We start from the raw sequence: 21,223 nt of genomic DNA, 5'->3' as shown, positions 1-21,223 counted from the left end.
GAGATTAAAAGCAACTCCTTTTCCAGTGCCAACATATTCGTAAAAAATATAAATATAAATAAGAGTAAGGTACAGATTTGAGAAACTACAGTATGAAAAATAAGTATGGTTTTATATAAAATGTGATTTGCAGTGTGGGTTATTGCACATTATTTGAATATTGCCCAATAGTGGTGATCATATTCAATGAGTAATAGATATTGGACAATGAGAGTAATGATCTTGCACAGTATACAGATATTGCACAGTAATGGAATTGCACAGTATTATCAATATTATCAATAGTATTAAATATTAAATATTGCACAGTAGGTGGGTAGACGAAAGTCCGGGGGTTGGGTGGGGGGGTTAGGCCCTGAAATATGATGCCCCCCAGCATATATGGTCCCACAGCTCTATGTTCCCACATTTCTACGATTTTTCTTAAAATTAGGCCCTATGTTCCCACATTTGTAGGACATTTTCAAAATTAGGTCTTGTGTTCCTACATTTCCCTTCAACTTAAGCCCTATCCTCCCACAACATTTTTTAGGGTTAGGCGTTAGGGTTAGGGGTTAGGGTTTTCACATAGACAATGAATTGAAAAAAGGTGACATTCCATAATTAGGGAATTTGGGAATTAGCAACCTCCTCTCTTTTAGTAACAATACCCCGTTTCAGCACCATGGACAGCCTCCGTCTGTTTTAGTAACAATGCCCAATTTCAGCACCATGGACAGCCTTCCCCTGTTTTAGTAATAATGCCCCGTTTCAGCACCATGGACAGCCTTCCCCTGTTTAAGCAATAATGCCCCGTTTCAGCACCATGGACAGCCTTCCCCTGTTTAAGTAATAATGCCCCGTTTCAGCACCATGGACAGCCTTCCCCTGTTTTAGTAATAATGCCCCGTTTCAGCACCATGGACAGCCTTCCCCTGTTTTAGTAATAATGCCCAGTTTCAGCACCATGGACAGCCTCCCTCTGTTTTAAAAACAATGCTCTGTGTCAGCACCATGGACAGCCTTCCCCTGTTTTAGTAACAATGATCCAGGACAGGGGCGAATTAGCAACTTTTGAAGCGTGGGTCGTAGAGCCACGATCAAGGCATCATCGGAAATTGCCTGATGAGCTGAGCTGAGTCTTTGAACCAAAGCTCCACCCCCTTCTTGTCCAGAGTTAGGGGGTGCAAAATATTGAGCTTTTACACTCTGTTAAGTGCCATATCAATTGAAGGGAAGCAGCCTGGGGTGTGTGAATGACACCGGTGGAAAGCTCTCAGAGAACTCTATCACATATGCCAGGTTGTGGGGTCATGGGGGGGGATTTGATCTTTTTTTCTCTCAGTCGCACATCGAAAAGAAAGACCTATTCAGAAACGCCCCGAGACACTGTCAAACATATGTCTGAGCCGTATAACTACTGCCATCTTTGGGACCAAAGTTTTCTCCAGCGCGAAGAAACACACTTCTTCTCGTAGCTCTCAACGTCCTGAGTATAGCGCCCTTGAAATGAGCTGGCTGCGTCGCATCATTGCAGAGAAATGTGGGCTAAAGTCAAGTGAAATTGCTATGGTATTAGGTGGAAATTTGAAATCTGGAATGGTAATGTGGGTGCAATTGTTAACGTCATAGCTTGGGTTGGGTTAGGTCTAGGACCACCCAAATTTGGTTTTGGGTACAACTGATTCAGCTGAACAACATATGTGATGCAGAGGGTGCTAGCTCACTTTTGAAAATCTCATCAAAATTGGCTTCAGAGCTGAGAAAGGCAAACCGAGCTGTTTCAGTAGATGGAGACATCAAAGTGGGGGAGGGGCGAATTTGCAGCAAGGCATCGTCGGAAAGGGCCTGGGCGTCTTTGAACCAAAGCTCCACCCCTTCCTGTCCAAAGTTATGGGGACCTGAATACATTCCAAATTCTCATCTAATGGGGGATGCGCTAATAGATGAAAATATGGAAGCACTTCAAAGGCTCATATGTCAAAGACAGTGAGAGGTATCAGGCTGATTCCTATACAAAATGGAAGCCTGGAGAATGCCAGGGACGAGGGCCCAACTGTTCCCGACAGCCCTTGAGGAGCTTTACAACATATGTCAGAACCAGGTCTGTAACCCCTTGTTTTAGGGTCGAGCTCTGGTGTGACCCCAAATACATGGGCCCATGAAAACTTATAGCACCTCAGAGCCTTTTTCCCGGGCTGGTCAAAGATGCAATCAAGCTCATTTTATGTCGTAGAGTCTCGACCCAGGCATCTACGGAAAGGTCTCCTGGTGCTGGAGTCGGCTATCTTGGAACCAAAGCTCCGCCCCCTTCCTGTCCAGCCACCCAGTAATAATCTGTACAACGCTGTTAACAAGCCAACAGGCTTCCCCTCCGCTCAATAAATTCATTCAACAAAATCTAAACTCATCCACCAGAGCATCTACCAGAGGGGATTGTAAAATACCACGTAGAAAAAGTAGTTTTAGACAGTCAGCTTTTTCCTTTTGAGCAGCCCATACATGGAATATCCACAGATCTATAAGGGACTTCACATCTATCAAATCCTCCAAATCCAACCCATTCTTACTCCGAACTCGTAAAATACGGACATTTGGACAGTGGCTGTCAGTATTTTGAAGTGTCAAAAAAAAAGCACCCTTCAGCGTGTTTGTAAAACATACCAGGGAGAGCAGCAGCTAGACGGGGTTTGAAGATGACGAAGCACTAAGAGTATACTACTATAGTAGCGAGTAGTATGAAAGGCCAAAATTCCGCAGAGGGGAGGCCAACCAAAACTTTTTTCTTTTCCTAAACTCAACCGTCCCGTTCTTCTTTTCCTGAACGCAACCGTCCTGTTCTTCTTTTCCTAAACTCAACAGTCCCGTTCTTCCCGCGTGTCATGGAAAAGTAAGCCCACCCACAACCTTTTCCTTAAAGGTCCTATGACATGCTGCTTTTTGGATGCTTTTTTATAGGCCTTAGTGGTCCCCTAATACTGTATCTGAAGTCTGTAACCTTGCTCCTTATGACATCATAAAGGGAAGATTCCAGATTGGTCCATCTGAGCTTTCATTTTCTCAAAGGCAGAGCAGGATACCCAGGGCTCGGTTTACACCTATCACCATTTCTAGCCACTGGGGGACCATAGGCAAGCTGGGGGAACTCATATTAATGTTAAAATACCTCATCAAGTGAAATTTTCATGCCATGGGACCTTTAACATAACTGCATCAAAAGGGACGCCAATAGTCCCGACCAAGCGCGTTTAGATAAAGCGCGTTATAGGACACTTTTAGCATCAATAACAACGCCAAAGGCACCTGACCAAGCGTCTGTATTTTACGAGATGGGAGTGAGAATCTGTTGCCAAATCCATAAAACATTGGTTATTGACTGATCAAATATGCTGCCATAATACAGAATAATGTGTTTAATTTTGACTAATAGTTAAGATCAGAGGATGTTGAGTGAATCACAGACTGGTTTATGTCAAAGTTTAGCCAGGATGCTGTTTTAAAACCATTTAAGGCTCTGACACACCAACCCAATTATCGGCCGTCGGACAGTCTGGCGAAGTCGGTGACTCGAGTCTGTTCGGTGCGTTCCGTGCCGTCGGAGGAGCCGTCAGCATCCATTTTGGCCGATTTGACTTTTTGAATCGGCCAGTGGGCGGTCGGACTCAATCACCAATCTGATTGGTGGAGTGCTAGCCTTTGACTAGCGAATCAGTGCACGAGAAAACAGAGAGCTGACAAGCCGCACCTGCTGTTGTCTATTGCTGAAAAAATCCATTATCCAGCGACAGATAGTGGATTTTTTCAGCAATAGACAACAGCAGGTGCGGCTTGGCCAGCACATGTCTGATCCCCAGTACACCAACATTGGAGCACCTCAAGGGTGCGTGCTGTCACCATTTCATTTCTCAGCATCGGCCCAGGTGAAGAACAGACTGCAGCGCATTGTGCGCACAGCAGAGAGGCTGACCGGACAGTGGCAGCTGTCAATCAGTGACCTGTATGAGGCTAGAGTCAGGAGGAGAGCAGCTAAAATTGCTGCTGATCAGTCCCATCCAGCAAGTGACATTTTTAGGCTGCATCCCTCAGGAAGAAGGTACAGGGCGATGAGGACAAGGACCTCACGCCACCTCAATAGCTTTTTTCCAAGAGCCATTTCCCTTTTGAATAGCCCCAACGATACTATTTTATCTTTGGACTATTTTATTATTGATTGTTTTTAAGCATGTCCATGCAGCTATGCGCATATACTGTTTGTCAAGCTCTGTGTTACGTTACTGATTGCCATGTCAAATTCCTGTGTGTCTGCTGATGCATTTGGCGAATAAAGTGATTCTGATTCTGATTCTTATTACCAGCCATCGTATTTTCTTCCATTCGGCGAGTAATGACAACAACGATCCTTCTTGACTACTATCAACACTCTCTGATGAAAACAATGACTGACGACAGTGTGCTCTGTGTTTACTAGGTCAAAGCCGGTCTACGGAAAGTCTTTCCACTCCCTATTCAGCCCCATTGTACCAAATTTGGTTTCAGTTCCACCAGAGTTCCACTGGGCGATTGCAAAATGAATGGGAGTCTATGGAGCTAGACGGCTAAATTTGTATTGACAGAGAGAACAAAGGAAGTGACTCAGAGCTTGCCGTGAAGCAGTATCTCTGGCCATATATGTGTATGACGTCATTGACATTTTAAAAGGCTTTTTAGAACAAAAAAGCCACTTTAAAAAAAAATCTAACACCCAGCAGTGTGTATTTTCTTAGCCTCCCCTTTCGAATGCAACATTCAAATTACTAGTCAAAAAATTATATTCTGAGAAAAGTGGATTTTGAGGGTATAGCTCCACAGACCTCCATTCATTCTGCACTCGCCTGTGAGCGCCCCCTATATGGATCAAGAGTGGAACTGCAACCAGTTCAGAAGCCGGAAGTAACGAGAGAGTGGAACTTCTTCACTTATTAGAAATTCTTTTACTAGGTCTAGAGAGATGTTCGCGGTTTTCATTTTTTGGGCGACAATACAGATTAGTGCCGCCTGCTGTTATGAAGATGTATTATGCCTCGTGCACGCGCAGAACGTACGCTCAAGTCTGTGTCGCTTCGGTGTGTTCAGAGGCACTTTTTGGACCAACTCGGGGAGACAGGAGCCACATGATCAGTCTGACTGCCTTTTCTGCCGACGGTCGGCCGTCAGGTTGGTGTGGCAGAGCCTTTAAACATTTTTTTTCAAATGCTATGACTCAACTAACCCTGGGTTTCTTCCACCCTCCAACCCAATGTGTTCTAACCTCTTTCTTAACCTCCCCATGTGTAAAAAAATGATGATTAATCAAGTCTTCCTTATATCCTACATGTACAAATACAGTACTGTACCTAATATCTGTCATGTTGTTCCACCTCACCTACCTTTAACTGATCTGTTATACGAAACGTTGTATTTTCTAAATAAATAATTGCTTGCGTAATGGTCAGTGTGCAGGATTCTTTTTAAACTCCATATACCCACTTAAAAATGCCCAATGACACGCAACAACATACTTTCCATTATATTTTTGATATATTTTGAATTGAATTGTGTTTTTCTTCTTCACATAGGCTAAATGAAGGTATTTCCACCTTGGATTGGTGCATAAAAGTGTATCAGAATACAGGAAATTAAGTCGTTGACGCAAAGGCAGATTCTGGCCCATATATATATATATATATATATATATATATATATATATATATATATATATATATATATATATATATATATATATATATATGCTAATATATTAATATACAGTACAGTATACCAACTACAATACATTAGACTACACCACTGATAGGAACACATACTTACATACAATGTCCACAGTGCCAGGCCTTCTTAATTTCATTGTAAGCCATTACAGAGCCAAGTTGGGCTGTAGAAATGGATGGCCTCTCTTCCTCGTATACTCATTGCTCTGTTAAAGAAATAAGGTGTTAGTTTTATCACGGTACACCATCCGTTAGACTGTTATTTTTTAAAGGTGTTAACCTCAACAGGCCTCTCTGTATCTTCCCTTGTGGCATCTGACAATGTGACCTCATCGTCTTCCTGTCAGTAAATTTAAGAAGTTACTTTAAAACATTTTGTCTTCCAGTCTCTAATCCATGTCCTCTATGAACCATCTGAGATGAAGATTATAAGTGCCCAACATATTTCCAATTTAGTTTTTACAACAGTACAGGCCCTATCACAATTTCCTAAATAAATAACTCAATGGACTCACCTTTAAATTAGTATAAATCTTTTAATAATCCATGGTCTAAATCCACAACGTTCGACTTCTGGGATTGCTGGGATTTCCTTTTTCTTTCAGAGCTAAATGTTCGCCGTTTCTCCCAATAGGCTAAGGAAAGAACGACACCAGCGCTGCGCAGCTGCCACCTAGTGGGCATTACCGCACAGTGTTTGCCACTGCTGAAAAGTGTTGAGAATTAAAATGACTCAACTAAAACAAAGTGGCATAACCTGTGTTATTTGTGTCTGATTAATAATTGAAAATAGGACACTCATACTTTGTGTTTTACTCATGTATTATATCTGAAGGAATATTTTAGCTTCAGTACAAATTAGCTTGGATGAATGTACAAAATGTACTATTATGATGACAAATATTGATCACACAATCATATCATCCCTGCTTAACATTTTAAACACATCCAGTCAATTTGGGGTGGGTTACACCATCATGGCCAGATGCCACTATAACAGTCATACACAAAGAAGATAAAGATCCCTCTGACTGTATGCCCATTTCCCTCCTTAATGGAGACCTGCGCCTGCTTACAGCTATTTTGTCTCATAGGATAAATAAATATCTCTCACAAATAGTAAATCCGGACCAAACTGGGTTTATCCCAGGACATTACTCAGGGAACAATGTCCGCAGACTTTTGAATGTTATGACCTGTGCAGATTCTCATGGTTCAGATGCCATGGTTTTGTCCTTAGACGCAGAAAAGGCGTTTGACCGTGTGTCATGGAAATATTTATTTCAAACCCTGATACGATTTGGATTTGGTAACAAGTTCATTTCATGGATTCGCATCCTGTACTCGGGACCTAGGGCTGCAATTAGGGTCAATGGGCACCTATCACAACCTTTTAATCTTGAAAGAGGTACACGCCAAGGCTGCCCTCTGTCGCCAGTATTTTTTGCCCTCTGTATTGAGCCATTTGCGCAAATGATTAGAGACAATACAAACACAACCGGAATTAATTTCGAGAAGAAGAGCACAAGATCTCATTATATGCAGATGATGTGCTCCTGTTCTTTAATTATTATAATTTTTGTATTTATTTATTATAATTTTTTTTTTCATTTTATTTATTTTAATTTATTTATTTACTTATTTATTTCAAACTTTTGGTCCTATCAGATACCTCTTTATCTTACTATGTATGTCTGTGCTGACTGTCTACGATAAATAAAAAATAAGTAAAAAAGAAAAGATCTAAACCAGCTTGTCCACCATATGTACTGCTGATCTAATAGCCACAGTATTAAAAATAACAGCTACTTTGAATTTCCAACCACAACCTCGTTCATCATAACTTCCCCTTAGATACAAAGAAGACAGTATTTTAGTTGTATGTCACTTACCAAGGTCTGCGTGCTACAGAGATGTCGCTCTATCTCCTCCTCCTCCTCCCTGGACACTTCTGTCTCAGCTTGAACGGTGAGAAAATCTAATTTGTCAGCTTTTTTATCAACATCATATCTATATTTCTTATGTATGTGAGATATACAGTATGTGTGTATGTGTGTTTGTTGTCTTATGGTTGTCTAAGCTACTGGATGCCTAAAATTTCCCTCGAGATGAATAAAGTATCTATCTATATATTTGGGCTCAATACATTTTATATCTCAATGATCAACACCGGTGTTTCTCAAATGGGGGAACGTGTACGTGAGATTTTTTCTGCAAAATGTATTTCAGTTACCAGAACATTGTTCCTTATGGAGCCCTTTATTTTATTCCAAAAATGTGATGTTTTTATGGCCTTCTTTGGACCTTTTCTTGTCTTCCTTCCAACTACTGTTTATACAAAGTTTTTTTTCAGCTTTTTCTAAGTTTTATCTTCTCACATTTGTCGACATATTCCTTCTTTCTACCGTTTAAAAAATGTGTGTGTGTGTGTGTGTGTGTGTGTGTGTGTGTGTGTGCGTGTGTGTGTGTGTGTCTGTGCGTGTGTGCATGTATGTATGTGTGTGTCTGTGTGTGTGTGTGTCTGTGTGTCTGTGTGTGTGTGTGTGTGTGTGTGTGTGTATCTGTGTGTCTGTGTGTGTGTGTGTGTGTGTGTGTGTGTGTGTGTGTGTGTATAACAGTTTTTGTCTCATTTTTTCATTAGCATTTAAATGTTTTTCATTTACGGGGCGCCTGGGTAGCTCACCTGGTGGAGCATGCGCCTGATGTACAGAGGCTCGGTCACAGCAGTCGCAGGTTCAATTCTGACCTGCGACCCTTTGCTGCATGTCATTCCCCCTCTCTCTCTCCCTTTTCAAGTCTAAGCTGTCCTGTCAGGTAAAGGCCTAAAAATGCCACAAAAATTAATCTTTAAAAATCATGTAAAGGTTTTTCAGTTACAAGGTTGGTGTTTAGTAAATCTATGGGGGTACTTGGTTTAAACACACAATTCAAAAGGGGAACATTATTGTAGAGAAACACTGCTCAACACTATAATGAAACCATTTAACCCTAAGGTATTTATCCAGTGAAGGGACATGAATCTTATGTTTTCTAATTTTTTTAATGTGGGCATTTGATCTTTTCAAACAGCCATGGCCCCGTGTTAACTTCCTGTCAGTTGATGTCATTCACACACATATAGTGTGTCTCAAACCGTGCACTTCCATTAGTGCACTAACAGACAGTGAAGTTAAGTTATAACTTAACGTTATTCACCAGTGGTTAAACTGTGGAGTTCACCAAAATATATCACTCATTGCTTCCTTTTTACTTCACAGACCCATCTATAGTCAATGTGCTGCAGAACACAACGGCTACTCTTCCCTGTCCTCATAAGAAGGGGGATGTAACATGGAGCCGCTACAGAGATGGTGACCGCGTGAGTCTGGTTACTGTCAGAAATGGCAAAGAGAAAACATCTGACAAACGCTACGGTTCTCTGGCAAACAACTCCCTGGTAATAATAAATGTTACATCCTTTGATACGACATTGTACTTTTGTAATAAAAAACAAGTATTTCTGAATGTGATAACTCCTCCCAACACGGTGGCCCCAAGCCCTGGAAATGTAATAGTCACACAGAGAAACAACGGACTGGGTTTCAGCATTGAACCAGGCGCAGAGAACCATCAACCTTCAGACTTTTGGAAAGTGGCTGTCGGTGTAGCTGTCGGTGTAGTTGCCGGTGCCGTGTTGGTGCTTTTGGTGATCTTAACTCTGAGATTCTGCTTCAAAAACAGAACGGAGAGAAGCACTCGCAACAACAAATTGGACAAAAGTGTGACCGACGAGCCGATTTATGAGGAGATGAAAGCCTACAAGGAGCAGTCAAGAGGGATGGACTCTTATTCTGAAAGTCCATCCTACTGGACGAGCATCAGTGAACTGCCGAGCACCTCCACGCCACCCAGTAATAATCTGTACAGCGCTGTTAACAAGCCAAAAGGCTCCCCCTCCGCTCAATAAAATCTAAACTCATCCACCAGAGCTTCTACAAGAGGGGATTGTAAAATACCACGTAGAAAAAGTAGTTTTGGACAGTCAGCTTTTTCCTTTCGAGCAGCCCATACATGGAATACCCACAGAACTAAGGAACATCACATCTATCAAATCCTTCTCCAAATCCATTAAACATTGGTTACTGACTAATCAAAAATGCTGCCATAATACAGAATAATGTGTTTGTCTTCATCGCTATAGTAGTGTCTCTGTGTGTGCTTATGTGTTGTTATGCGTTGTAATTAGATTCAACTTTATAATCATTGTGCAGAGTAAGCCTACAAGTACAAAGACAACGAAATGAAGTTTGTGTCCAACCAGAAGTGCAAAAAAGCAGAAAAGTGCAATGTGATATACAAGTAGGGGTGTCACGATACCAAAAATTCATTAGTCGGTGCCAATACCAGTAAAATAAGACAATTCTCGATGCCGATTTCGATAACACTGTAAAAAAAAAAGAGAAGGATTTTCTAAGATTCCATGTACTTTAACTTACAAATACAAAACATGTGCAACAGAGCATAGAACAACATAATAAAGTGCAATGAATGGTCACAGTGCAACAACTAGTGTCCCCAGACACATTCCAGACTTCCAGGCATCTTTTCTAAAGGTACTGTACAAAAACAACAACAGTGTTTCTAACAGTTGCGTGACCAGAGACGTTACAAACCATGGGTCAATATTGGAGATGTATTTGAAAGAGTTGGCTTATTTCCTCCTGAACAGGTGGCTAAGCATTAGCTTCAGGCTAATTTATCACGGCTACAAGGGACGGGCATTTTATGTAATTTCAACATTCGTGTACTCACATTGAATTATATAGCTAGAGTACCCGAGTTGGTTACTCGCAAAAACAATTGAGACACTGCCAGTAAAGTGATCCCAACTGGTCCTGGCTAACCGTGGGTAACGCAGCCATGCTAACCCTGTGACTGTGAGTTTGCAGTGAACATGCCGTTTTTAGGTCGGGTAGAGTTGACTCTCGGCCACTTGTTTGTGACCTCCTACTTCTGAATGTATCGACTGGAACACTCTGAAGCGTATACTGCCGCCATCAGTTCCCGGAAGAGGCGCAGCACCGATGCTGCTAACGCTGGCATCGTCGCTAACGGTGCCTATGGTGCTTCAAAAAATGGGCATCGTCGGTGTTTTGTCATTTTAGAACCGGAAGGTGTCGGTAGTATTGGTTCTCGTGACATCCCTATATACAAGTATAGACAAGTATAGACAGGTGGTGCATAGACAGGACAAGAAATATATTGCATTGTTATAAGAGCAGAATAAATATGGCTATGTAATATGAACAGGGTATGAACAACATGTACAGATACGTGCAATGTAGTAGCAGTGACATTATATTAGTAATAAGAATAATATAGATATATGCAGTGTATTAGCATAATATATAATAAGAAAAACAGAATAAATATGGATATTCTGTAGAACCATATAGACAAATATGTACAGTATGTAAAGCTATGTGCAGTGTGGTAACATTATAAGAGTAGTAAGAATAAGTGCAGGGTGAATAGTATGAAGAGCAGTAGAATATGACTATGTATAGGAGTAATTACACTATGTACATGTGTGCGTCTATGCACTTTTACCTGTGTCTACTGTGTATGATACTGTGTTGTGTTTTTCTCATGCCATCAACCTGCCAGTTGTCCTGATCTGGAATAGTGGTTGTGTAATTTTACTTGTCTATGCCCATGTCTTTCTTGTTTTATGTGTATTTGTTGTATTGTTGTAGCGTATCTATTGTTTTAAGCCAGCAACCTGCTAGGGACTGCAAATGAAAATTCCCCTGTATGGCTAAATCTGGCACATTTACATGTTGGACTCTGTATTCATGTTGATTAATGTGCATTGTCCCTTTTAAAAAAACCTTTGTGACCATGAACTTGTTGTCCTTCTGGGGACATTTTTGGCTTGTGGTGTTGCTTTTATTTGGTGCTTTTGACGCTTTTTTAAACATTTTGTTTTATTCATGGTCAATAAACCTAATTTAAATGACATTATACCTAGAGATAAGCAGAAATGATGAGTTATTTTGACTAATAGTTAAGATCAGAGGATGTGGAGTGAATCACAGACTGGTTTATGTCAAAGTTTAGTCAGGATGCTGTTTTAAAACCATTTAAACATTTTATTTCAAATGCTATGACTCAACTAACCCTGAGTTTCTTCCACCCTTCAAACCAATGTGTCTTCTAACCTCCTTCTTAACCTCCCAATGTGTAAAAAAATAATGATGAATTAAGTCTTCCTTATATCCTACATGTACAAATACAGTGTACTTAATATCTGTCATGTTGTTCCACCTCACCTACCTTTAATCGATCTGTTATAGCTGTTGCATTTTGAAATGGGTCTTTTTATCTGCAGCTTTACGAAGTCCATTTCTAGATCCGCTTTAAAAAAAATATTTTTCTCTAAGTACACCTTGTACAGCTATTTTACAGGGAGCTATAGGAACCAGTGGTGTAGTGTCCGTGATTACAGGTATACGCAGTATACCAACTAAGAAAGCTCCAAGATTTCTTTTTTTTTACCTGATGGTCTAAGACCGAAATGTTCTATTTTCTAAATAAATAATTACTTGCGTAATGGTCAGTGTGTGGGATTCTTTTTAAACTCCATATACACACTTAAAAATGCCCAATGATACGCAACAACATACTTTCCATTATATTTTTGATATATATTGAATTGAATTGTGTTTTTCTTCTTCACATAGGCTAAATGAAGGTATTTCCTCCTTAATTTGGTGCATACAAGTGTATCAGAATACAGGAAATTAAGTCGTTGACGCAAAGGCAGATTCTGGCCCATATATATATATGTATTTATATACAGTACAGTATATCCACTACAATACATTAGACTACACCACTGATAGGGACACATACTTACATACAATGTCCACAGTGCCAGGCCTTCTTAATTTCATTGTAAGCCATTACAGAGCCAAGTTGGGCTGTAGAAATGGATGGCCTCTCTTCCTCGTATACTCATTGCTCTGATAAAGAAATAAGGTGTTAGTTTTATCACGGTACACCATCCGTTAGACTGTTATATTTAAAGGTGTTAACCTCAACAGGCCTCTCTGTATCTTCCCTTGTGGCAGCTGACAGTGTGACCTCATCGTCTTCCTGTCAGAAAATTTAAGAAGTTACTTTGGAGGACTGCAGGGGGTACCTGTCCCTCTAGGGGTACTTTGGAGGACTGCAGGGGGTACCTGTCCCCCTAGGGGTACTTTGGAGGACTGCAGGGGGTATAGATTTTATTTTCTACCAGAAATGTGATGTTTTGTCACCTTCTTTAGACCTTTTCTTGCCTTCCTTCCTTTTACTGTGTTTTTTCATAAGTTTTTGCTGTTTTTGAAGTTTGTCGTTTTTTTAAAATTTTTTGTCACTTTTGTCGACCTAGTGTTGCCTTCCTTCCTTCTTTCTACCATCTTTTTTTTCACTAGAACTGTAGTCTATATCCTTAATGTTCCACTTAACCCTTGTGTTTTCCCGTCATCTATGAACTTGTTGTCCTCCTGGGTCAACATTTATAGACCGTTTTTGACGATTCTTTTACACGTTTATGTCGATGTTCCCACAGCCCTATGTTCCCACAGCCCTATGTTCCCACAACCCAATGGTCCCACAACCCAATGGTCCCACAACCCAATGGTCCCACAGCCCTATGTTCCCACATTTCTAGGACATTTTCAAAATTAGGTCTTGTGTTCCTACATTTCCCTTCAATTTATTATCAACATCATATCTATATTTTGCAACTATAAGTACTCATTCATTTTACTTCCTTTGCTTCCTTTGTGTTGGCGTTCTAACCTCCGGTGGATTTCTGAGGACTATGGTTAACTGCTCCTCAGATCTCTGCTAAGTTTTCTGTTGCACGACTAAAACTACTTTTGAACGTACACATGTTCCACCAAAACAAGTTCTGTTGAATGGGTGTTGGTTTGGTAAATATGGCAGGACTGTATTAAGAATGATGTATTTAATATGGGTGTCTCACTGGTGTGTCGGTCAGAACACAAAGGAGTCGATGTCATTCAATCCAGAACTTTACTCGAGTTGTTGAAGGATTTACACAGCACAGCAAAGCACAATAGAGTACACTTTGGTATGTACCAATGACTACAGGTTTATATAGTCATCTATTTGTAGGTGATTAGGAATATATTTGTTTCCTTGTATGTGTGTGTGTGTGGTCTGAAATAAACAAGAACAAACAAGAAGAATATGTCTAATGTTATGTTAATTTCCCATTATCAAGATAACTAAGAATTTGCATTAATACAGAATAAACTGACATTTCTGTATTATAGTGGCTAAGTCTAATGGCACAACAGTATTTACCAATGAAATGCAATACAACAGTGCCACCTAGTGGCCAACTGAGTTAACATTAGAATGCACGCAAATGCTCTGGAATTTTCCACAAATGTGCCCACTAATCTAATTACAAATGCGCCACGTCTTACACATAGCATACATCATCATGATCAGGTCTAATAAGGCAAAATAATGTCACATCCAAATGCTAACACAGGGCAGATATAAAACAGTTACAGTTTAAGAGGATACCAACATTAATCATGAACTACAAAGGTTTACAAAGTGAAATAATGGTTCTATTGAATGCGAGGTTATTGACTCGCACTAAACATGTATCTAAGCAAACTACGTGACAATACTCAAACATATCTCACATACAATGCTCAAAGGTATCTAAACATATAGAAATTACACCGAACAATCAGGGAGTGTAACCGGCAAAGCAATTTATGAGGAGATTGAAGCCAACGAGGAGCAGCCATGAGGGAGGGACTCTTATTTTGAAAGTCCATCCTACTGGACGAGCATCAGTGAGACGCCGAGCACCTCCACGCCACCCAGTAATAATTTCAACAGCGCTGTAAACAAACAAACAGCTAAAGGACGCAGTGGTGGGGAGTGTGTTTATTCCCTCGCCCAAAACCCACTACAGACGGGAGGTGTCAATAAATATTCGGCTCTCGGTATCGCTGCAGGATTAGAAGAGAATAGAATGCCTTTTATTGTCACTATACACATGTACAGTGAGATTAAAAGCAACTCCTTTTCCAGTGCCAACATATACGTAAAAAATATAAATATAAATAAGAGTAAGGTGCAGAGTTGAGAAACTACAGTATGAAAAATAAGTATGGTTTTATATAAAATGTGATATGCAGTGTGGGTTATTGCACATTATTTGAATATTTCCCAATAGTGGTGATCATATTCAATGAGTAATAGATATTGGACAATGAGAGTAATATTGCACAGTATACAGATATTGCACAGTAATGGAATTGCACAGTATTATCAATATTATAAATAGTATTAAATATTAAATATTGCACAGTAGGTGGGTAGAAGAAAGTCCGGGGGTTGGGGGGGTTAGACCCTGAAATATGATTGCCCCCACCCTGGTTCCCCCCAATCCATTGGATCAGAGTACTGTCACTTTGTTGCCTTTCCATTTTGGTGAATGGATTTTTTTCTGGGTCACAAATTTGATTCTAAACCTTTTTTTCAACGTTTTGATTGTCTTGACACTTTTGTCGCTTTTTCCCGATTTGTTTTTGTCAAATATCATCAACTTTTTTTCCCAAATATTTTGTCACGTTTTCCAGTGTTTTTGTAGATTAGACATTTTTGTCACTTTTATAAATTTTGTTAAATTGTTTAATCAAATGCTATGCAATTTAATAACACCCAAATTCAATGAAAGTAGTGAACTGATCACTTGTTTAGCTATGTTCCCACAGCCCTATGGTCCACCGGCCCTATGGTCCGACAGCCCTATGGTCCCCCGGCCCTATGTTCCCACAGCCCTACGGTCCCCTGACCCTATGTTCCCACAGCCCAATGGTCCCCCGGCCCTATGTTCCCACAGCCCGATGGTCCCACAGCCCAATGGTCCCACAGCCCAATGGTCCCACAGCCCTATGTTCCCACAGCCCAATAGTCCCACAGCCCTATGTTCCCACAGCCCAATGGTCCCACAGCCCTATGTTCCCACAGCCCAATGGTCCCACAGCCCTATGTTCCCACAGCCCAATGGTCCCACATTTCTACGATTTTTCTCAAAATTAGGCCCTATGTTCCCACATTTGTAGGACATTTTCAAAATTAGGTCTTGTGTTCCTACATTTCCCTTCAACTTAAGCCCTATCCTCCCACAACATTTTTTAGGGTTAGGCGTTAGGGTTAGGGGTTAGGGTTTTCACATAGACAATGAATTGAAAAAGGTGACATTCCATAATTAGGGAATTTGGGAATTAGCAACCTCCTCTGTTTCAGTAACAATACCCCATTTCAGCACCATGGACAGCCTCGGTCTGTTTTAGTAATAATGCCCCATTTCAGCACCATGGACAGCCTCCCTCTGTTTTAGTAACAATGATCCAGGACAGGGGCGAATTAGCAACTTTTGAAGCGTCACCCCCTTCCTGTCCAGAGCTAGGGGGTGCAAAATATTGAGCTTTTACACCCTGTTAAGTGCCATATCAATTGAAGGGAAACAGCCTGGGGTGTGTGAATGACACCGGTGGAAAGCTCTCAGAGAACTCTATCACATATGCCAGGTTGTGGGGTCATAGGGGGAGGGGGCGGGGAATTTGATCTTTTTTTCCCTCAGTCGCACATCGAAAAGAAAGACCTATTCAGAAACGCCCCGAGACACTGTCAAACATATGTCTGAGCCGTACAGCTGCTGCCATCTTTGGGACCAAAGTTTTCTCCAGCGCGACAAAACACACTTAGCTCTCCACGTCCTGAGTATAGCGCCCTTGCTGCCCTTGCTGCCCTGGCTGCGTCGCATCATTGCAGAGAACTGTGGGCTAAAGTCAAGTGAAATTGCTATGGTATTAGGTGGAAATTTGAAATCTGGAATGGTAATGTGGGTGCAATTGTTAACGTCATAGCTAGGGTTAGGTTAGGTTTAGGACCACCCAAATTTGGTTTTGACCCAGGCATCTACGGAAAGGTCTCCCGGAGCTGGAGTCGGCCATCTTGGAACCAAAGCTCCGCCCCCTTCCTGTCCAGGGCTAGGCGGCGTTAAATGTTGAGATTTTCTACCTATTTAAAGGTCATAAATCAGCGACCGAAGCACTTAGAGATGTGGGATGGGCACCAATGGTAAGCTTTCCGAAAGTTCTAACACATATGTCTCCCCCCAGCAGGTGGCACCCTTCTGGGGCTAACTTCGCAACAGAAGGGGTTATAGGCCCGGCCCTGTCATTGTTCCGTAGCCCTCAGTCAGCCGATCGCAACGGTGCCTTGCGGGTCTCTCTACGTGAAAGGGTTCCAAAGTAACGGGCTCTTAAATTAATTCCAAATTTCAATCTAATTGACTTTGAGATTTGGGTCTGTCTAGAGTAGGTGTCACAGATGACCTTTGGCATCACTTTTGGGGCCCTTCCTTTGGGGCTACAGGGTCTAAAAAATTAACAAGTCACACTGGGATACCAGGTTTGATTCAAAACAAGTTTCAAGTCACTAGCTCCTCGCACAGCTGAATATGACCCAAAAAGATGAGATCGGGTGGGTGAAGGGCGAATTTGCAACTTTTGAAGTGTGGGTCGTAGAGCCACGATCAAGGCATCGTCGGAAGGGCCCGACGACCTGAGTCTATGTTCCCACAGCCCTATGTTCCCACAGCCTAATGGTCCCACAGCCCTATTTTACCACATTTGTAGGACATTTTCAAAATTAGGTCTTGTGTTCCTACATTTCCCTTCAATTTAAGCCCTATCCTCCCACAACATTTTTTAGGGTTAGGCATTAGGGTTAGGGGTTAGGGGGATAAAATCTGAGACAAATTTATGAAAAAGGAAATGTGGGAACATAAGCACGCTCCCGCATTTCAGACACCTTCAAGGAACTATTATTGTTTTCAAGATCTAAATCAGCTGCTGATCTAAAAGCCACAGTATTAAAAATAACAGCTACTTTGAATTTCCAACCACAACTTCATTCGTCATAACTTCCCCTCAGATACAAAGAAGACAGTATTTTAGTCGTATGTCACTTAACAAGGTCCGCGGGCTGCAGAGATGTCGCTCTATCTCCTCCTCCTCCTCGCTGGATGCTTCGGTCTCAGCTTGAACGGTGAGAAAATCTAATTTGTCGGCTTTTTTATCAACATCATATCTATATTTTTGGGCTCAATACATTTTACATCTCAATGATCTACACCGGTGTTTCTCAAATGGGGGAACGTGTACGTGAGATTTTTTTGCAAAATGTATTTCAGTTACAAGGCTGTTGTTACCAGACCATTGTTCCTTATGGAGCCCTTTATTTTATATATGAAAAATGTGATGTTTTTGTGGCCTTCTTTGGACCTTTTCTTGTCTTCCTTCCTACTACTGTTTATACAAGTTTGTCGCTTTATACAAAGTTTTTGTCTCGACCTATTCTTGCCTTCCTTCCTTCTTTCTACCGCTTAAAAAAATGTGTGTGTGTGTGTCTGTGTGTGTGCGTGTGCGTGTGTGTGTGTGTGTGTGTGTGCGTGTCTGTGTCTGTTTCTGTGTCTGTGTGTCTGTGTGTGTGCGGGCGTGCGTGCGTGCGTGCGTGTGTGTCTGTGTGTGTGTGTGTGTGTGTCTCTGTCTGTTACTGTGTGTCTGTGTGTGTGTGTGTGTGTGTGTGTGTGTGTGTGTGTGTGTCTGTGTCTGTCTGTGTGTGTGTGTTTGCATGTGTGTGTGTGTGTGTGTGTGTGTGTGTGTGTGTGTGTGTGTGTGTCTGTGTGTGTGTGTGTGTGTGTGTGTGTGTGTGTGTGTGTGTCTGTGTCTGTGTCTGTTTCTGTGTCTGTGTGTCTGTGTGTGTGCGTGTGTGTGTGTCTGTGTGTGTGTGTGTCTCTGTGTGTGTGTGTGTGTGTGTGTGTGTGTCTCTGTGTGTGTGTGTCTCTGTGTGTGTGTGTGTGTGTGTGTGTGTGTGTGTGTGTGTGTGTGTGTGTGTGTGTCTGTGTCTGTTTCTGTGTCTGTGTGTCTGTGTGTGTGCGTGTGTGTCTGTGTGTCTGTGTGTGTCTGTGTGTGTGTGTGTATACAAGTTTTTGTCTCATTTTTTCATTAGCATTTAAATGTTTTTCATTTACGGGGCGCCTGGGTAGCTCACCTGGTGTGGTGTGCGGCCCATGTACAAAGGCTCGCAGGTTCAATTCTGATCTGCAACCCTTTGCTGCGTCATTTCCCCTCTCTCTCCCCTTTCAAGTCTAAGCTGTCCTGTCAGGTAAAGGCCTAAAAATGCCACAAAAAATTATCTGTAAAAAAAATTAAAAATGTTTTTCAGTTACAAGGTTGTTGTTGCTGCTCAGCACTATAATTACATCGTGTTAACTTCCTGTCAGTTGATGTCATTCACACATACAGTGTGTCTCAAACCGACAGTGAAGTTTAGTTATTTTAACGTTATTCGCCAGTGGTTAAACTGTGCCGCTGTTAGCTAATATAACAGAGTTACACCAAAAACTCATTGCCTCCTTTTTATTTCACAGACATACCTATATTTAATGTGCTGCAGAACACAATGGCTACTCTTCCCTGTCCTCATAAGAAGGGGGATGTAACATGGAGCAGTCACAGACATGGTTACCGCGTGATTTTGGTTGATGTCATAAATGGCGAGAAGAAAACATCTGACAAACGCTACAGTTCTCTGGCAGACAACTCCCTGGTAATAAGACATGTTACATCCTTTGATACGGCAATGTATTTGTGTAATACAACACAAGTATATCTGAATGTGATAACTCCTCCCAACACGGTGGCCCCAAGAGCTGGAAATGTACCAGTCACACAGAGAAACAACGGACTGGGTTTCACAGAGAACCAACAACCCTCAGACTTTTGGAAAGTAGCTGTCAGTGTAGCTGTCAGTGTAGCTGTCGGTGTAGCTGTTGGTGTAGCTGTCAGTGCCGTGTTGGTGCTTTTGGTGATCTTAACTCTGAGATTCTGCTTCAAAAACAGAACGGAGAGAAGCACTCACAACAACTTGGACAAAACTGTAACCACCGAGGCGATTTATGAGGAGATGAAATCCAATGAGGAGCATCCAAGATGGAGGGACTCTTATTTTTAAACTACTAGACGAGCATCCGTGAACCGGCAAGCACCTCTACGCCAACCAGTAAAAATCTGAACAGCGCCGTTAACAAGCCAACAATTAACCCTTTGTGACCATGAACTTGTCCTTCTGGGGACAAAAAATTTAAAATGAACTTTTTTTTTGTGCTTTTTCTGGCATTTTTATCATTTTTATTTGGTGCTTTTGACACTTTTTTAAACATTTTGTTTTATTCATGGTCAACATACCTAATTTAAATGACATTATACCTAATTTTTGAGTTGGAAAAAAGCAGAAATTATGAATTATTTTGACTAATAGTTAAGATCAGAGGATGTTGAGTGAATCAGACCGTTATATGTCAAAGTTTAGTCAGGATGCTGTTTTAAAACCATTTAAACATTTTATTTCAAATGCTATGAAATTTAATAAAACAACCAAAATGTAATGGAAGTAATCATTAATTTTACATGTGAGGAATGTTGCATGGTTTTTATACAATGTACATCCATCCAAAGTTATTTTGGGGCAATTTGGTTGTAAGAAACTGTAGTAGAAAGTTTTTATCTTTCATACTGATGTGTGATTTGTCTTTCATATATTATCCATTGCTGCATGGGTTTTATATTTTAATGACTTTATATGTATTTACTTTCATACTATACGATATTTACTCTGTTTTCTATATTATATTATAATATATCAGTTATAGGGATCCATTATAAGTACTCTCTTATCTTAAGAGGCAATCGTGGATTCTCCTGCCTCCATAGTACTGAGGCTACGCGGCTCCCTCCCTCTTGTGTAGCCTCCACATTTGGAAGTACCTGGCAGAGGGCCAACTTCAATAGTCTGAAGCAGTATTTTCTGAAAATCTCAGACTCAGCAGTAAAAGGATTGCTGAGTCGACAAGAAATACATTCCCTCCCTCTGCATGCTCACCCATAAAAACCCTGAAGTTTATTTGTTTGCTGACACACTTTCACAGACTGCATTGTCACTCTGTTAAACTGTCTCTTTCTACTTGCATGAAGAATAAAGAAAATAACAGGAAACTCCAGTGTGTCAGACAATCTTAATTTCCAGCTTCATCACCAAACACTGAAGATATTTTCCTCAATAAAACCCACATTTCTAATATAAAAAACGTTGAAAACAGGACCCGAGGACAACACAAGGTAGGACGCAGCAGTGAGGAGTGTGTGTATTCCCTCGCCCAAAACCCACTACAGACAGGAAGTGTCGGTGAATAATCGTCTCTCAGGATCATAGAAAACATCTCACCTCACATCTCCATCCTGGTGAAAGAAGTTCAATACCCATTGTATTTTTTAAAGCATAACTCTCGCCAAAATGCAAACTAGGGTGTTTTTGTGAATGTACCCGAGTCAAACTTTAGTTTAAAAGCA

General features: G+C 41.1%; 2 protein-coding genes across 2 annotated transcripts in view; both read left to right on the top strand.

Moving 5' to 3' along the window:
* The window catches only part of LOC118494870, a 61,679-nt gene extending 42,360 nt beyond the window's left edge, over nt 1-19,319 (top strand). The window contains exon 2 of the transcript XR_004897077.1: nt 19,246-19,319. The gene's annotated coding sequence lies outside the window, so the exon portion shown is untranslated. The remainder of the gene's footprint in view (nt 1-19,245) is intronic.
* LOC116048446 (VPS10 domain-containing receptor SorCS3-like) overlaps nt 1-21,223 on the top strand; it is a 1,378,075-nt gene that overhangs the window by 1,026,953 nt on the left and 329,899 nt on the right. The gene's annotated exons all lie outside the window — the stretch shown is intronic.

The sequence above is a fragment of the Sander lucioperca genome, chromosome 4 (genome assembly GCF_008315115.2).
Source record: "Sander lucioperca isolate FBNREF2018 chromosome 4, SLUC_FBN_1.2, whole genome shotgun sequence".
In the NCBI taxonomy this organism is placed as follows: Eukaryota; Metazoa; Chordata; class Actinopteri; order Perciformes; family Percidae; genus Sander; species Sander lucioperca.
This window is presented reverse-complemented; position numbering and strand designations above follow the sequence as displayed.